The sequence below is a fragment of the Ovis aries genome, chromosome 4, assembly GCF_016772045.2.
Source record: "Ovis aries strain OAR_USU_Benz2616 breed Rambouillet chromosome 4, ARS-UI_Ramb_v3.0, whole genome shotgun sequence".
Lineage (NCBI taxonomy): Eukaryota > Metazoa > Chordata > Mammalia > Artiodactyla > Bovidae > Ovis > Ovis aries.
In genome coordinates this window covers 81,730,248-81,749,111 of record NC_056057.1, presented here as the reverse complement: position 1 = coordinate 81,749,111, position 18,864 = coordinate 81,730,248, and the positions used below count along the sequence as shown (strand labels likewise).

The 18,864-nt window shown below is 43.0% G+C and overlaps 1 long non-coding RNA gene across 1 annotated transcript in view; it reads left to right on the top strand.

The window, feature by feature from the left end:
* LOC114114534 (uncharacterized) overlaps positions 1-18,864 on the top strand; it is a 76,352-nt gene that overhangs the window by 39,943 nt on the left and 17,545 nt on the right. The gene's annotated exons all lie outside the window — the stretch shown is intronic.

Genomic DNA, 18,864 nt, shown 5'->3' with positions numbered 1-18,864 from the left:
GAACAGCTTTCCTCTTTCAAGGGCTGACTGGCTGATGCTTTGGCTGCTGCTGGGAGTGAGAGGAGAGAGAACAGGTTACAGCATCACTAGTAACAACAATTGCAAGAAACATCTGCAGAAGGGAGCCATGGATCTGACTTCCAGGGGATGAAGCTCTGAGGCTGGAGGGACCAGGCTGAGCTCTACTATCAGAGAGACTGGCAATGTCCCTGCTAAGGCTTCCATCTTCTTAGTTTTCCTTGAGGGTAGATGATTTAAAGGTTGTTTTGAGTCTTTGCAAATTTGTAACACAAGGTGAATGTGTTCGTTTCTCCCAGGTCTATCTGTGCCCACAGAAAAAGGAATACGAGGGAAGGAGGGCATCAGTGTTTCTCAAGGGATGCTATGGTAACAAGATGCTCAGGGTTGAAGGGGAGGGCAGAGGAGGACCCAAATTTATAAAAGTGCTACTCTGACCAGACGTAGAGGCCACTCCTCCCAATGGGGATGCTGTTTTTGATCAAAAACTAGGAAAAGGTTATTCTCCTTTGTCTTGTCTCTCTGGTTCCCTTGGTGTATGCTTTTCCCTCTAAGTTACATAGGGCCAGATCATGTTAAAGTGACCAGTGCATCTCGACAAAGTGCCACGGACTCCCGCCTTTGTGGGAGGCTTCAGGGTTGGCTGATGCACTTCTTTGATACAGAGGCTGCCTCTGTGGCCTAATGAGCTGGCCACTTAACCTTTAAACCTCAGCCATCCATGTCAAGTTCTTTCATGTCCTTGCCCCTGTCCCTTGGCTTGCTGGTCTGCACCCCTTTGCATTATTGACAAGGTTCTGGATGGCCCCTACTGTGTCTTTGTATGAATTACCAAAGGCTCCCAGCTCTTGGCAGACCAACTAGAAAGCATCCCTGTTCAGACTGAGGCAGTTGAGCCAGGGCACACGGCTGGCACATGGCGTGCAGGCTGGTCCTCGGCCCCAGGTGCATCCCTCCACTGCATGTGGATGCATGCTGGGACTCTGATTGGCAGCAACACCTCTCTGTTTGCCTCTAGCCAGAGGAGTGTCACAGAGGGGTTGCCCACGGGGCAAGCCAGGCCGTGCTCACTCTCCAGGCTCCTTTGACTCTGGCATCAGGGGATTGCTGAATCCTGGCATAAACAGGGATAGCTCAGTTCTTGCCACAGAGATTTTCATCTCATTTATTCACTTAACAAATTCTCAATGAACATCTTCTAAGAGCCAGACATGTGTAAGGTGCTGTGGGCATCAGGGAGACACCAGGACAAATGCGGTCCCTGTGCTCATGGACCTCAGAGTCTAGGTGGGTGACACGCAATGTGGTCTTACCATGCACCCATGCAGAGGAATTTATGGCTGCAGTGCTGAGAGAAGCAAGGAGTGAGACTTGGGTTGGGGTATTTGTAGTGAGACCAGAAGGATATGACTAAGCCAGGTCAAGGGGAGGAGCAGTCCAGCCTGGAAAAAAGAAAATTTTATATATATATATATATATATATATATATATATATATATATATATATATATATATCAAGGCTGTGAGGCAGGGTAGACACCCTCCAGGAACAAACGGGAGAGGGTGTGGAAGGAACGAAGCTAGAGAAGGAGAGAAGTCACGAGATGAGGGTATTGAAACACACATAAGACAGACGTGGCCGGCAGGCAGAGGCTTTCCACTCAGTCTTCATGTAGAGGCAAGGATTGAAAGGCTTTAAGCAGGAAACTGAGGCAACTCAGTTTGACATTCATGAAGATGGTGTGACAGACATCTCTTGTTGCTGGAAGCCGCGCTACCTGCCTGATTTGGCCCCATGATAAACACCTGCCTCTTGACTGTTGGCGCACACCTCTCCTTCAGTGCCCCTCACCCTGCCACGCATTTTCCATAATGGTCCTTCACCCCTGTCTCCACAAAATGCTAAACTCCACATCTGCATGGGCACCTTCTTGGTTTCCCCCTCAGCATTTCCCATGTTCAACCTGTAAACATTCTTGGGACCCTTTTTCCTTGTTGTAAGAAGTGTGGTTCCAGTCACACCATCTTGTAACCCATATGCCAACTTCTTACCAAGATTCAAATCTGGCCTCCACATACCTGAGAACCTGATCTATTGTACCTGTTCATCTAAAGACCAGGAATGCTGCTGCAGATCCTTTAACTTACTGAAAAATATGTTGTTTGTGTTTTCTCCAAGTGCTCCATACTTAGCAGACCATAGAAGGTCAGAGTACGGTGGTCTGATGAGCTGCTTTGAATGTGCATCATCAGTGGACCCTCCTGGATTCGCAGCAGCCGTGTGGTCCCCTCGGGGGCCAGGCTGCATCTGGTGAAACCTCATTTCAGCCTAGGTGTTGGTGACATGGTCGAGTCCTGTAGTGAGAGATTCAGTTGCTCCTTCCCTTGGTGTCCTGTCTACACTGTGTCATGTGGGGAAAGGTGGGGGATTTCTGTCCAGCCACTTAGAGACAGAAGGAAGAATAAATTCTGGCACCTGGAACCTTTAATTGAGTCATACTTTTCTCTATCCCTTGGTATAAGTGAAAAGTTGGAGACAGAAATATACTTTAAGAAAGGAACAGGCTTGCTTCCTGGAGATCTTTTGGCAAAAAGGGCTATTGAACGTGTAGTATAGTTGGTCAAGGGAAAAATCCTCCAATCAGACTTCTGGGTTCAGATTCCAACCTTATCATTTCCTAGGTATGTGCCTTAGTCTGCTGGGGCAGCCTTATCAAAATAGCTGATTCATTTTGCTGTACAGTAGAAACTAATACAGCATTGTAAAGCAACTATACCCCAATAAAAATTTTTAAAGAGAAAAAATTCATAAAAAGAAAAAATAGATAGTAATGTATGGTAAACAGCAACAATGTATTTCTCACAGTTCTGAGATCAGGGTGTCAGTGTGGACAGGTTTGGTGAAGGTCTTCTTCCTGGCTTATAGGTGGCTGCTTTCTCTTTGTGTGCTCACAAGAAAGAGAAAGCAAGAGAGAGAACACATGCTGTGACATCTCTTCTTACAAGGGCACTAATTCCATCATTAGGGCCTTACCCTCATGACCTCATATAACCCTAACTGCCTACCAAAGACCTTATCTCCAAACACCATCACATTGGAGTAAAGGTTTTAACATGTGAATTTTAGGGGGACACAAACATTCAGTCTGTGATATTCTGTCCCAGCCCCTCAAAATAGCCCCCTTTACCTGCAAAATACATTGTTTCTGCGTCAATAGCCCCCTTAATTTGTTCCAGTGTCAACTTCAAGTCTTATATCCAAAGTCTCATCTAAATGTCAGTTAAACCAGATACAGGGGAGATGCCAGGCACGACTCAAATTGACACAAAATTCTGCCATGCGAACCTGTGAAACCAGATGAACTCTGTGCATCCACAATACAGGGTGGGACAGGAAAAAGCTAGACATTCCCACTTCAAAAGGAAGAAATCAGAATGAACAAAGGGGTCCCAAACAAGTTCAAAACCCAGCAAGCCCAGTCCATCAGATCTTAAAGCTCAAGAATAATCCTCTTTGGTTTGGTGCTTCACTCCCCAGCCCACTGCAGAAGCAGCATCTACGTGGATCAGGAGGGTAACCCCCTTCACGTGGCAGTCTGTGAGGGCATGGGTGGGTGGCCATCCTGATCTTTGAAACTGACACAGAGCCAGCCTTGCCCCCCACAGGACAATATGGTGTGACACTGTACCTGTTGAAATTAAGCAGCCTCATTGGGCTCATCTGCAACGGAGCAAGTAATGCTACCTGTATTAGAAGCACATTTGCAAACAGAAATAAAGAATTGGGATTGACATACATACACTGTTGATACTACGTATAAAAGACATAACTAATGAGAACATACTATATAGCTTAGGGAACCCAACGCAATGCTCTGTGATGACCTAAATGGAAAGGAAATCCAAAAAAGAGGGGATTTATATATATATGGACTCCCCAGGTGGCTCAGTGGTAAAGAATCCACTGGCCAGTGGAAGAGACAGGAGACACAGGTTGGATCCCTGGGTCAGGAAGATCCCCTGGAGAAGGAAATAGCAACCCACTCCAGTGTTCTTGCCTGGAAACCTAGGTGGACAGAGGAGCCTGGAGGGTTACAGTTCATTGGGTTGCAGAGTCTGACTTGATTGAGCACCCCTGCGTGTGCACACACACACACACACACACACACACACACACACACACACATATGTATGTATAGCTGATTCATTTTGCTGTACAGTAGAAACTAACACAACATTGTAAAGCAGCTATACCCCAATACAATTTTTTTAAAAGAAAAAAATGCATATTCCAGGCCCCCTCAAAAAGCACCAGAGCAGCTCCAATTGGGCAAGAGGCCCAGGGATCTGCATTTTAAACTAGAGCTTCAGATCATTCTGATGTACCCTGGATGCTGAGAATCACTGCCACCGGGGAACTCAGCACAGGATACTGAGTCATTATTTCCCTCCCTTTGTTTCATTAAATTTATTTGTATGTGCTTTAATGTTATTATCCTTTTGAGTTTCTGTTAGCATTTTATCCCTCCTGAGTTCCTCTAGTTGTATATCTTTTTCCTTCAGGGTGGGGTTCAGGACAGTTTTCTGCTTTGGCTGATGCTTGTGGTCCAAGACTTCCTCCCCCCCTCCAGCTTGTTTACTGCTACTGACCACATCATCCCCTCGCTACCCTCAATCATAACAGACAGTCCTGCCCACTCCCTCCTGATTTATCCTGTATTGTGTTACCTTCTTACCCTCCCTCACCTCACCCCCACCCCACCCCCTGCTTTTTGGCGATTTAAGGAGCTGTTTTTATTGTTTCTGGAGCCAACACATCTGTCATATATTTCGCTCAAACTTAAAAACATTGGAAAATCACTGGTTACTGGCACAAAGTGAAGCCTGCGCTAGATGACTGGCTGTTCCTGTGCTACACAGTAGGTCCTTATTAGTTATCTCTTTTACATATAGTAGTGTGTATATGTCAATCCCAACCTCTCATTTTTGTAGACTAAGCTTTCTCCACAAACACAGAAAATTAAACTGTGATTATAATTGAGGAAACGAGGTAACACAAAGGGTGTTAAGGGCGGATGGTGAATAGATTGGAAAGAATTGGTCTGCTGTTATTGGAATTATAGTGATAATGAAAGTCTTACTATTTAGAAATAGAAATCAAGTTGATTTAACCTAAACAAGTGAAGGATTTGCTGGAAAAGGTCAGAGAGCTCCCAGAAACATCAAACTCAGAGCACATGCAGGAACCAAAGGGGCCTGGGCAACCGATCCTTCTGCAGAAAGTGGGCAGGGCAGGAGCCTGGTCGGGTGCTGGGTGGTGTCCCTGTAACTGGTCACTTCCAGATTCAGAGCCTCAGGCAGAGGTTCTGATTGACTGAGTTCTATCATGTGTCCTGTGTCCACTCCTCCCTTCCCCCAGCAGGGAGGGACCCTCCCTTAGAACCTCCATACTGGAAGGTGAGCCTTCCTCCTCTCCCTCATGGTTCCTCCAAAATACTAAGAAGATTTGGATGTTTTGTAGCTTTATGACAAAAGTCCACTCCAAATATGATTCATATTCCCCTATTTCCACTGCAACAGTCCATCAGTTATTGAGGACATCTGTTTTTTTCAGGCACTGAGCTAGAGGCTTCAGTTGTAGAATCTCTAGTCCTTACCACAACCCTCTAAAGAATCTAGCAAGATTTACTTTTTCCCAGGTGGTGCAGTGGGAAAGACTGCCTGCCAATGCAGGAGACGCCAGAGAGGCGGGTTCAATCCCTAGGTTCCGGAAGATCCCCGGGAATAGGAAATGGCAACCCACTCAGTATTCTTGCCTGGAAAATTCCACTGGGCAGAGAAGCCTGGCAGGCAGCAGTCCATGAGCTCACAAAGAGTTGGACACGACGGAGCATGCATGCACTTTATACAGTTGAAAAAACCGAGCCTTGAAGAGGCTAAGTAACTTTCTTATGGCCAGACAGGTGATGAGGGATGAACCTAGAATGGTCTGACCCCAGAACTGGTGGCCTGTCCACTCCAACACACTGCTGCCTCTATGTATTATTTTCACCCGAAAATTTTCTTTGTATCCCAAGTTGGTTATGCAAATAGAACTTGTTCTGTAGGAGCTATTACGTCCTCATTTGACTAATAAAGGGTATTAACAGAGTTCCTTCCATCTGTGTCATTCTATGTTTTTATAACTGTATTCTGATGGCTGCCATTTTGCAATGGCACGGAGTGTTTAACTGAAGAAAAGATTAGGATGATGTTGGCGAAACCAGCATCAAGTATGACACCATGTTCTTTGGTCTTGTGTAGCCATCCCCGGATGATTGTACCTCCCCTCCCAAATCAGATCCCTGGAATCTGTCTGGAAATTAACCACAGACCTGGATCCTTGTGGAAGTGGCTGCAGAACATACAATCTCTGCTGTAGGGTTGGAGATATGCTAATCATCTTTTATTTTATAGAGAATCAAAAGGGCTTTTTCAAAGGAGAAAGTGTATTTGTTCACATCACTTTCATGTGGACAAAGTGAGGGGGGAGTCTTATTTAAGTAACCACTCCTGAAGCTATCTCAGGCATATGTGGTTTTATCTAGACACTAAAGCTCCTTGACCACTGTTCAGAGCCATATTCCTGACTTTTGTTTGGAGCTCCCATTTGAAATTACAACTAGCATCAGGGCATTAAAAGGCATCCACTTTGGGTATGTTCCTCTTTCATGAGGGGTTGTTTGTGATTCATTCAATTGTGCTGTAAATGAACATTTATGAAGCACCTGCTTGGGGCTAGAAATTATATCTGTATTGAGCTCTTACTTACAAAACAAGCTCCTCACCAAGGGGTGTGGAGGTGTGAGTGAGAGCAGGTAGACATTAAAACATAATGAAGTTGCTTGTTAAGTTGCTTCAGCCGTGTCTGATGCTTTGCAACCCTATGGACCATAGCCCGCCAGGCTCCTCTGTCCATGGGGATTCTCCAGGCAAGAATACTGGAATGGGTTGCCATGCCCTCCTCCAGGGGATCTTCCCGACCCAGGGATTGAACCCATGTCTCTTGTGTCTCCTGCATTGGCAGGCAGGTTCTTTACCACTGGAGCCACCAGGGAAGCCCAGGCTGATATAAATGTCATGTTTTGAATGCCTAGAGAGTATAGTAGAGGAATACAGAGAAGGGACTTGCTAGATGTTTGGGGGTAAATTAAAAAAAAAAAATCATAGAAGTTGCATTTGAGTGAGGTTGTAATTAAAACAATTTAACCCTGAACATTAAGTGAGAGGTTATTTGTAGGCTGAAGGGCAAAAGTCAGCATGTTTTAGAACATACAAAGTACAGGATGAGTGAATTATATAGGAGGGGAGTAATAACAGAATGAAAGGAGAATTTTAAAAGGAGCTAAAAGAGGCCATGATGTGAATAGTCATACAGGTCCTGCAAAGGGGTTTGCATTATGTTAATAGGAAACCATTGACTATTTTCACCCAGAGAGGGATATGATTAAACTGTATTTGTGTTTTATTGGAGTGTAATTGCTTTACAATGTTGTATTAGTTTTTACTGTACAATGGGGTGAATCAGTTATATCATTGTTCAGTCACTCAGTCATGTCTGACTCTTTGTGACCCCATGGACTGCAGCATGCCAGGCTTCTCTGTCCTTCACCATCTGCCAGAGCTTGCTCAAACTCATGTCTATTGAGTTGGTGATGCCACACAACCGTCTGGTCCTCTGCCAATCCCTTCTCTTCCTGCCTTCAGTTTTTACCAGCACCAGGGTCTTTTCCAGTGAGTCTGTTCTTAGCATCAGGTGGCCAAAGTATTGGAGCTTCAGCCTCAGTATCAGTCCTTCCAATGAATATTCAGGACTGATTTTCTTTAAAATTGACTGGTTTGATCTCTTTGCTGTCCAAGGGACTCTCAAGAGTCTTCCCCAATAACACAGGTCAAAAGCATCAATTCTTTGGCACTCAGCCTTCTTTATGGTCCAACTCTCACGTCCATACATGACTACTGGAAAAACCATAGCTTTGACCATATGGACCTTTGTTGGCAAAGTAATGTCTCTGCTTTTTAATATGCTAAGTTTGTCATAGCTTTTCTTCCAAGGAGCAAGCATCTTTTAATTTCATGGCTATACATATACATATATCCACTCCCTTGGACCTCCCTCCTCCCCCACCCCACTGCTGACTATATTTTAGAAAGACCATTCTGTTGACAGAATGAAAGAGAACAAGATGGGGATTAGGAGACTTTAAAAGCCAGATTACAGGTATGATTTTACCATTTGGTAAGGGTTTATGGAAGAACGAGAAGACTCATTGTCTTTCATAGTTTCTCTTAAAGTATAACAGCCAAAAGGCTCTGATAAGAAAATGTGTAGCATTTTCAGAAGGAAATAAGTGTGCTTATTTTCTTCTACAGGTCTGAAATCTTAAAAAAAAAAAAAAGACAGTAGGTCAGTATAGTATATCTTGATTTTTTAGAATATAAATTGCATATAACATGTGTCAAATTTTATCCTCTGACCCATAAAATGATTAGCAACAGAATCCTCCATTATGGATAATTAATAAGATATGAAAGAATACTATTTGTTAATTGAAACTTTTACACTAGCCATTCACCTCCTCGAAGTACTTATTTCCCATTCATTGCTATACTTAAGGACCACTTTCAAACATCTATCATGTATCATTGAATGAGATGGGAAGATGTAGACTGCTTTAAGACACGTCAAAATGAATAAGTGTTTTAGTAAGCTGTTCTATTTCTAATAGAAGCCAGTGAAAAAAACAATGAGCTAGTCTCCAGTGTTAAGATGGGAAAATATGAAAACCATCCCAGCTTACTCCACTCATCACCATGGTTTCATCATCTATTACACAGTAAAACAAACATAGCCACTGACTACAACCCTTAATGAGCATATGTGACTCTGATAATATTTATCGGGTTTATTTGTTTGAGGCTAACTGAAATGAAAAGAAAACAGTACAGCGTTGGGTCATTAGTCTCTTCTGACGTGTGCTGTAACTCTAAGGAAAACATTAGTAACCTATTTTTAGCAAGTACCTTCATCCACTGAAACAATAATGGCCCACGGAATAATCCTTGGGATGGAAAACAGAAATTCCCAGAATTAAACGTTCTTGCTCATCTGTTCTATGGTCACAGGAAATCTATCAGCACCATCATTTCTCATCAACACTGAGAAGTGTTTTACATCAGACCATTATGCAATCTTCCCCAACTAGACTGCCTTTCACCTTCATCTATGCTAAGCCAAGGTCCTCCCAGCCAAAAGAAATGAAAAACATCACCTCCTCCAGGAAGCCTTTCTTTCCTTGGTAAACGTTATCACTTGTACTTTACATTATTTTCACTTACATAATCTGTTTATTCTATGTTCTTTCCCTAACTCAAAAATGTTACTCAAAAAGCTCATACAGAAATAATAGGAATGAGACATTATTCTAGACGCCACAGGGGGATGTGTATGTGGGAGTTGGCAGACAGATGAAAAAGTTTCTTTCCTGCAGGGGTACAGACCCAGCAGGAGGGATGAGGCAGATGAATAGGATCAAAAAGTAGTCTTCAGTGTTGTTTCAGCTCAGTGTCTAAGAAGGAGGGAGCCCCCGGCCACCAAGCCCTGGTACTTACTGGTTGACAAGATTGTGTGAACATGGTGTGGTGGCCACAGTCCAGGTTCGTGGGGTGGAAGGAGAGGAGGCCTGGGAGGGGTTTGGAAACTAGCCAGGGGCATTGGTGATTCAAAGCAGGGCCTTTGGAATAAATCAAACAGATATGAATTAAACAGGGGATGCTCTCTCTGCACGATTTTGATAAGTTACCTAATCACTTTGAAGCATAGATGTTATAACTAAATGAGATACTGTGAAAAGACTCATTATATTACCCAGGCTATAAGTTCTCAACAAAGGGCATTTATTATCCTCATTGCTATAATTTTATGCTCTTCAGAGAGTGTGTTCCCCTTATTCTTCACCCAGTGAGGAATCACAGTAATAAATTATGAAATGTCTCCTAAGACAAATGCCATATATGAAACGGGTGGGGGAGTTGGTGGGGTTCAGAAGAAAAGAAACTCTATGATTTGTGAGGAAGAGATCAGAGAAGGCTTCATGGAAGAAAGGCCATTTCAGCTGATTTGTAAGGGTCAGGTATGATTTGAGGAAGCAGTGATCCAGGAGACAGACCATCCAACTGTGACCCCAGTGACAAATGGAGAATATTTCTGCACCTTTTCCTTGGGACTCCAATATGAATTCCAGGCATTTGTTGGATATTCCACCGGAAATGGTAAGCTTCTTAGAGCAGGAATAATGATTTTACATTTTATTTTCTTATCCCCACAGAGATGCCAATAAAAATAGAATGAAAACTTTTGTTGATCACCTGGGCTTATGTGGATGCCATTCTTATAACTGAAAGCTTAATCATACACTTAAAAAACAGAAAAGGAAGCTTGGTGAAAGCTGGGGTGGATCCAGGGAGCAGGATGCAGCCCTGTTTCTCTAGATGGTTTAATTTGTGTGAGCTCCATCTCCACTCCCTGAAGAGCCTGGTATGTGTAATAGAATCATGGTGCCTTGGGTTTGTTCATTTTCTTATAATTTCTCATTCATTGGTAAATTATTTTATTTGTAAAATTTCCAACATGTTTTCAGCTATGCAAAGAGGCAACCTTATGAAGTTGTTTAGTTTGAACATGATCAGAAGTGTTAAAAGCCCAAGAGCACCATGGATCACATGGTTGGGCTTAGAGTGAGAGCAAGTCCCAGGGAAAGGAAGGGGGACTTACTGCCTCATTACCATTTCCCTTGAGAAGACTCTCCTTTTAGGGTTATCAGGTTTAGGGGTTCATTTTGCTAAAAGAAGTTGTGCTTTCCTTGAGGGGATCTTTTATAGAAGAGAATAAGCTACTGAGAGAATAATATCACAAAAAGGTATTTCAACAAAACTAATTGTATTTGTACAGCACCCTGTTTTTCATATTCCACATGTAAGTGATGTGATATTTGCCTTTCTTTGTCTAACATACTTCTCTCAGATGGACTCTCTAGGTCCATCCACATTGCTGCAAATGGACCTAGCAGCAAGAATTTTGTTCTTTTTTGCGACTGTGTAATATTCCCTTATATAAGTACTGCATCTTCTTTACTCATTCCTCTGTTGAAGGGCCTTTAGATCGCTTCCTGGCTATGGTAAACTGTGCTGCAGTGAACATTGTGGTGCATGTATCTTTTTGAATTATGATTTTCTCTGAACGTATGTCTCAAAACAGATATAGAGTCACAGATGTAGAAAACAAACTTATGGTAACTGTGGGAGGGATAAATTAGGAGATTAGGATTGACATAAATACACTGCTATATACAAAGTAGATAACTACTGAAGACCTACTGTATAGCACAGGGAACTCCACTCTGCAATGTTCTATATCAGAAAAGAATCTAAAAAAGGGTGCATGTACGTGTATGTATAACTGATTCACTTTACTGAACAGCTGAAACTTTGTAAGTCAATTATATTCCAATAAATAATTTTTTAAAAACTTGAAATAATAAATAAAATTATGCAACCCCCAAACTAATTTTATGCCATACTATATAACTACCAGACCACCTGACTTGCCTCTTGAGAAACTTGTATGCAGGTCAGGAAGCAACAGTTAGAATTGGACATGGAACAACAGCCTGGTTCCAAATAGGAAAAGGAGTACGTCAAGGCTGTATATTGTCACACTGCTTATTTAACTTTTATGCAGAGTACATCATGAGAAACCCTGGGCTGGAGGAAGCATAAGCTGGAATTAAGATTGCCAGGAGAAATATCAATCACCTCAGATATGCAGATGACACCACCTTTATGGCAGAAAGTGAAGAAGAACTAAAGAGTCTCTTGATGAAAGTGAAAGAAGAGAGTGAAAAAGTTGGCTTCAAGCTCAACATTCAGAAAACGAAGATCATGGCATCTGGTCCCATCACTTCATGGGAAATAGATGGGGAAACAGTGGAAACAGTGTCAGGCTTTATTTTTGGGGGCTCAAAAATCACTGCAGATGGTGATTGCAGCCATGAAATTAAAAACGCTTACACCTTGGAAGGAATATTATGACCGACCTAGATAGCATATTAAAAAGCAGAGACATTACTTTGTCAACAAAGGTCCGTCTAGTTAAGGCTATGGTTTTTCCAGTGGTCATGTATGGATGTGAGAGCTGGACTGTAAAGAAAGCTGAGTGCTGAAGAATTGATGCTTTTGAACTGTGGTGTTGGATAAGATTCTTGAGAGTCCCTTGGACTACAAGGAGATTCAACCAGTCCATCCTAAAGGAGATCAGTCCTGGGTGTTTATTGTTAGGATTGATGTTGAAGCTGAAACTCCAATACTTTGGCCACCTGACACAAAGAGCTGACTCATTTGAAAAGACCCTGATGCTGGGAGAGATTGAGAGCAGGAGGAGAAGGGGATGACAGAGGATGAGATGGTTGGATGGCATCACTGACTCAATGGACATGGGTTTGGGTGGACTCCAGGAGTTGGTGATGGACAGGGAGGGCTGCATGCTGCAGTTCATGGGGTTGCAAAGAGTCGGACACGACTGAGTGACTGAATTGAACTGAACTGATATAACTAGATAGGTCCAAAAATATAGATACTAATGTTGAGGATAATAATGATGCTAAAGAAATAAATATGTGTTTAAAAATATGCTTTAAATATATATTCCACATGCTTTTTTTGGAGAAAAGTGAAAGACTGAGTTTTTCTCTATAAAAGAATTTCTCTATTTCTTAAGAATAAAATAAAAATCTCCCGTAAGTTTATCATTCTTAGCATTATTTTATGTGCCCTTATTTTATAGATAGATAGTTTTAAAAAGCAGAAGAATGCTGAATATCCTGCTTTACAACCGAAATTTTTATTCCAATTGATATGTGACCTTATCCGTAAGTATGTGTTTAGCACAGTTTTAAATTTTTTTAGATTTTAAGTTTCCTCCTCAATATACATTCTCACTTCACCTTCAGTATCTGATTGGTTTGGAGTATGGACTGAGGTTGGAGGGTTTACTTCCACTTCTTGAGTCCTGAGATTGGATGAAAAGAGCCACTTAGCCTTAGTTGGTTTAAATCTGTCTGTGTTTCTACCTTCAGCCATATGATCAGTATAATAAAGGGAATGAAACAATTTGAGCCGATAAGCAATAATGGATACCAAGACAAGCAGATATCAAAAGGGCCTTGCTTTCTTTGGATGGGGAGTAAAGTGGTGAAGTGTGAAGCTCCCTCAGTCATTCTGTGATCATGGAGGGAAATCCCTGACCTGCTGGAGAAAGGCTTCCTCCTATGGGCTGATGGGATGGGCAACAGCTGCTTTTCGTCTGTTCTGAAGAGGCATCCCAGGAAAGAGTGGGCCAGAGAGGCCTTGTATGGAAGAGTTCCCGTTATCGTGGGAAGGGCTTTGGCTCTGGAGCCAGCAGCACAGGCATAGTCACACTTATTGGCAGTTTTACATAGAAAAGTGCTGTCTACCTACAACAGGGGAAAGACGGTACCCATAAGTTGCAAGAATTCCACAAGTGTATTCCAAAGCAAGAGTGTTGTAAGATGTAGGTGTTGTGAGATAAACAGATAGCAAGAATAAAGAGGAGTCAGGGGGACAGAGAGAAAGTGAGGGAGACAGGGGACAGAAAGAGGAGTCAGAGTCTGGGGATATTGTTAAAATGCAGATTCAAATTCCAGGGCTCTCAGATGAGGCCTGTGTTTTGGCCTTCCTAGCCCCTACCTCCTGGTGATGTTGATCTGCTGGTTTGTGGACCACTTGGATAGCCAGGTTTTAGGTCCCAAATGAAGCTGGATCTCATCACCCTTACTTTCACTGCCTAGAAGCCCTCCTTACTACCCATGACATGGCACTCCTGGATGTGTTCAGTATTCTATGTGCTCTGCTTGCTCACAGCATAGAGGACAAAGCTGAACGAACCATGATAGGCAAAGGAGATGGCCCGTCACCTCTGCTTATCCTGTGTAGCTTAATTGGAAACTCCCTTGCCACTGGAGCTGAGCTGGATCAGAAAGCACTGGTGGAATCAGGGCCAAGGCCTGGGTGGAGGGCTTCTGGCGAGGGGAGGTGGGGAATGAAAGGCTCTTGGTGTCGCCACTTCTCATCATTATTGGATGTTCACGTCTCACTGCACAGGAAACAGCTTCATCTGCAGTTTCCTTCATGAGTTCAGGGAGATCAAATCACTCCCCGGTAGAGGGCAGGTAAGAAGGTAACTTGTTTCCCATTGGCAAGAGTTTCACCTGTGGCCCGAATCCAATCGCACGATTCTGCACATTTGAGATCCAATTGAAGAGCAACAGATTTGGAGTCAGAAGAGCTAAATGTCACACAGAGTTTCCAAATGACCTGTTCATGTCCTTGAACTAGCAACCTAGCTTTCCTGAGACCAGAGTTTTCATCTATAAAAAAGAGACTATCAAATAGCATAAGCTTTCTAACAACCTCACTATGAAGTGAAAAAACTATAAGCGAGAACTTAGAAAAACAAAGAAATTATAAAGGATTATAGAGACAAGGGTTCTAAGGCAGCTCAGCTACCCAATTGCCGGGCTATAGAATTATGTCCTAGACTCTAAAATCCTATTAGGCGGGATCTAAGTAAACCCAAGGAAGGACAAAGCAGAGAGAAAGATGCATAAGCTCTCAGGAAATCTGTCCTGTGCCTACCTCTTTCACATGGTGTAGTTACTACTGCTGCCAAGGTTGGGTTGTTAGTCAGGGACAGCCAAGGCCAGACTCCAAATGGTGTGAGTATGCATTTGGCTTAAAGGTAAAGACATCTACCTGCTTTAACAAGGCACATTCGAATAAGAGAATGGAGTCCTATTTCCTCCTTATCATTGATACTAAAATGAAAACACCCCCTCCTCCCAAATCCGATGTAAGGAGGGAAAAGAACAAAGAAAGTATTCACGGCCCAATTCTCCTGAAGAGTTACACCCACTCTGGAAACCTGCCAGCTTCCTACCATTATTCTTTTCAGCTCCTTGACTTGAATTAACAAACTCTATGCCCTTGTTTAGAAGAGATTCGTGCACAAGCCCTGTATAGGTTTCTTGATGTATTAGGAAGAAGCAGAAATAGCTCAGAAACTGTGGGCCATGCTGAGCAGATCAGGGAGGGGCCCAGAGGAGGGCGCAGAAGGTAGGCACTGGTTGTGAGTGTTCCTGTGCTTCAGTCCACCAGGTCCCTCCATCAGAAGATGTTCCTATGAAACTGAGTATCCTGAAAGTGAAGGGCACACCCAGTCAGCTGGGAAAAGAAACGATGAGAAAGTCAAAGAACTAGCTCCGTTTGCTCAAAGAAAGATTATTCTCTTTAGCCATTGGAATCTGCCAAAATGTTATCTTTTGGTGTTTCTTTCTTCAACACTCAATAAGCAAATTAACACCCTATACACATATTGCCTTTCTCTTACCTCCTCCTCCATCACAGCCCTCAGCATTCTATGTTTTATTTTGTTTTCTTCAGTTTTCTCTTTTTCATCATCATAGTGAAAGTTTCATGAAAGTCTGCTTTCTTTGTTTCCTATTATATTCCCTCCACTTAGCATGGCCTGAAAATAATAGATACCCAATAAATGTCCCTGAATGAATGATACCCTGGTACCAATGTCCATGAACACTGCCTTCACTTTCTCATTTTAGATTAGTCTTGTGCTTTTTCCTCATTCTTCTTACCTTCTTCAATATTTTCTTTAGCCTGTTCAGCCATCATCATCATCACCATCGCAGTAAGCATCACTTTCTGTTCGTGGAAAATTTGAAGACCTGTGGCTCTCCATGGCTAAGCCTCCTGGCGATTATTCATCGGGCACAGGGAGCGGAACTTACGCTTTAAGTTGAACATTTCCCAGCCTCCTTCAGGCAGGCTGCTTCCTTTGCGACACCCACTTTTCAGGGTGTGTTTCTCTCCAGGGCGTTTAGAAGTGACTAGGTTAGTTAGGTACAAGAAAAAGTCATAAAATCGCTTTCCTGGTGATGGCATAAATCAGAAGCAAATGGTATGCTGCTCTTCTAACTCCCTGAATTACATAGTGATTTCTAAGTGGCAAGAAACAAATTTCTCTAGTATAAGCAATTTCGCCACAGGCAGGAAAGTATCTTTGGAAAATGTCTGACATATAGTAAACAGGCACATTTTTGGAATGAATGTGTGGATGAAATCCCCTGCCTGCTTCTTTTTTCCCTCCTATGTTGGTGGCTCGAACATGGGGATTTGTGGTAGAGTTAACTACATGTCCATACTTTTTTTCTCCAAAGCCCAGCTGTCCCCATATAGCCTCTGTCTTCCTGTACATAAAGCATTCCCTGTGCATCTGGAGACTCAGAGAAAGGACCCCGCCAGTCTGCACATGAAATTTGCAGTGCTACATGGCTGCACCTGTGGGCTGTGTGATCTGGAATATATTTGCGTTTCCCGGTCACACTTGGAGCAGTGAGATTTGACCTTTAGAATGCAGTGGTTTGTTGAGAGCCTGTCCTTCGTTCTTTTTAAATCATATACACATTGCAAGAGTCAGACACCTCTGCCTACTGAAAGCTGAAGGAATGTGCCTCGAAGCCAAGTCTAGACAGAATTCCAAGGCAGGGGAGTCAGTGGACAAGGAAATCACCACAGGGTCCATGCCAACTTTCTGTCCTGCAACTTTATACCATTTTTGTATTTCTGGATTTGAGCCAAAAAGGAGGCCTCTGGTGCCAAGAATGACCATAACAAGTGGGTTGGGGTTTCCACTGGAGGCTAATTTAAATGTTCTACCTTCCTTCAGCTCCTCTTTTAAAGTGCGTTATGTTTCCTGAGGCAACCTCAAGATTTTCCAGGCCTCTGGTTTGCTGAGGGAAGGAGCAAAGGGAGGCCAAGCAATGCTCCATCATTTCTTAGTTCATAGCCACCTGTAATCAATCATCAGATGAATGGGGATTTACAAAAACAATTGAATTAGGAAAAGACTAATCCCAACTGTCAAGGTGATGAGTAAACTGCAGAACCAAAGTGAAGGAGACAGGCGCAATCTTTCCGCCTTGCTCAGTGCAGATGCCCGATTCAGCGGAACCACTCAAGGCTGTGCCAGCCTGAGCCGCAAGGCTGGTACCCCATTAAAATCTGGCACCCCTAACCCTCATGTGGTTCAGAGCCTTTATCTTAGACTGTCCATCTCCACCCATTTCAAAATCCATGTCCTGAAGGCAATGTTCTCCCAGTGTCTGACTCTTCTTATTTACTCTCTCCCACTTTTCCCCTCAGCCCACACATCCAACCAGTCCTGCTGACTGGACTTAACTGTTCATTCACACCAACCTTCACTGCTAAAGCACTGGTCCAGTCCTGCTCTCACCATCTCTTACCTGGCCCATTGCATGCTCTGTGCTCACCTGCTTATAATCACATTCTCGACCCCAGCCCCACTCAACCCCATTCCCCACGTCGCACTGTGGGTCTACTGTGTGCATCTGGCCTTGCCCTTTTCAGCCCAACTTTCTAATTTTTGATCACACCAGAGAGTTTACGGTTTACTGACTCTCCTGGATCATGATGTGCCTTGATCCTTGCTTTGTCCACTTCCTGAACATGCCTAACTTGCTTCCCGTCATTTACTTCTCAGGGATTGCACAAGGTTGCATGTTCTAGAAGTCTACTCACAGGCATCACCTTGGGCCAAATATCCTTTCTCCCTCTGCTCATAACTTCCCATGTAATTTTGAGATTGTTTGATGACATTTCCTCCTACACTCTCAGCTCCTAGACAGTGGGACGGTACCTACAACGTCTGGCCCAACATCTAAAACACAGCAGGTCCTGGAGAATTCTTTACTGGGCTGAAATGATTAGCCTCACTTTCTGCTCAGGCCCATTTTCTTGGGACTGATCCCACGACTTGTTTTATTTCCTGCCCTGACAAGGGTGCAGACTGTCTTCTGGTGATGCTGTCGCTGGTGTTTGGTGTGTGATCTGACTCTGAGGGGACCTCTAGTTGCCCTGAGATCCAGCCCTCACCTCACAGTTGCCTTTCTGCAGTTCTAAGAAAGCTTTTCATTGAGGAATTAATTCCCGAAAGACTTTGAAACTAGGACTAGTGAGCTGAGTATATAATCACCTTAAATTAAAAAATCATACCAGAATAAAGATGGAGAAATGTAGGGCTACATGGAAGAGGTCACAGCTCCATAGATTCAAAGGGCTGGGACTCTAATCTGGAAATGTTAGTAGTCCTAGTACTCACTTGGTATGAAACCAGTGGGTTTTTTTATTCTTGCTTGTTTTTTGCCCTGTGCTATACAGTAGGTCCTCATTAGCTATCTGTTTTATATATAGCAGTGTATGTCAATGCAACCTCCTAATTTATTTTTTCCCTCTTTTCCCCCTTGGTGACCTTAGGTTTGTTTTCTATGTCTATGACTCTATTTCTGTTTGGGGGCATATACTTGAAAACAGTCATAATTCAAAAATATATGTGCACCCCAATATTCATTGCAACACTATTTACAAAAGCCAGGACATGGAAGCAACCTAAATGCCCACTGACAGATGAAGGGACAAAGAAGATGCGGTATACATACGCACACACATACACAAGGGAATATTAGTTAGCCACAGAAAATTAAATAATGTTATTTGCAGCAATATGGTTGGACTTAGAGATCACCATACTGAGTGAAGCAAATCAGAGGAAGAAAGACAAGTATCATGTGATATCACTTATATATGGAATACAAAAAAACAAGTACAAATGAACTTATTTACAAGATAGGAATCCGTGTT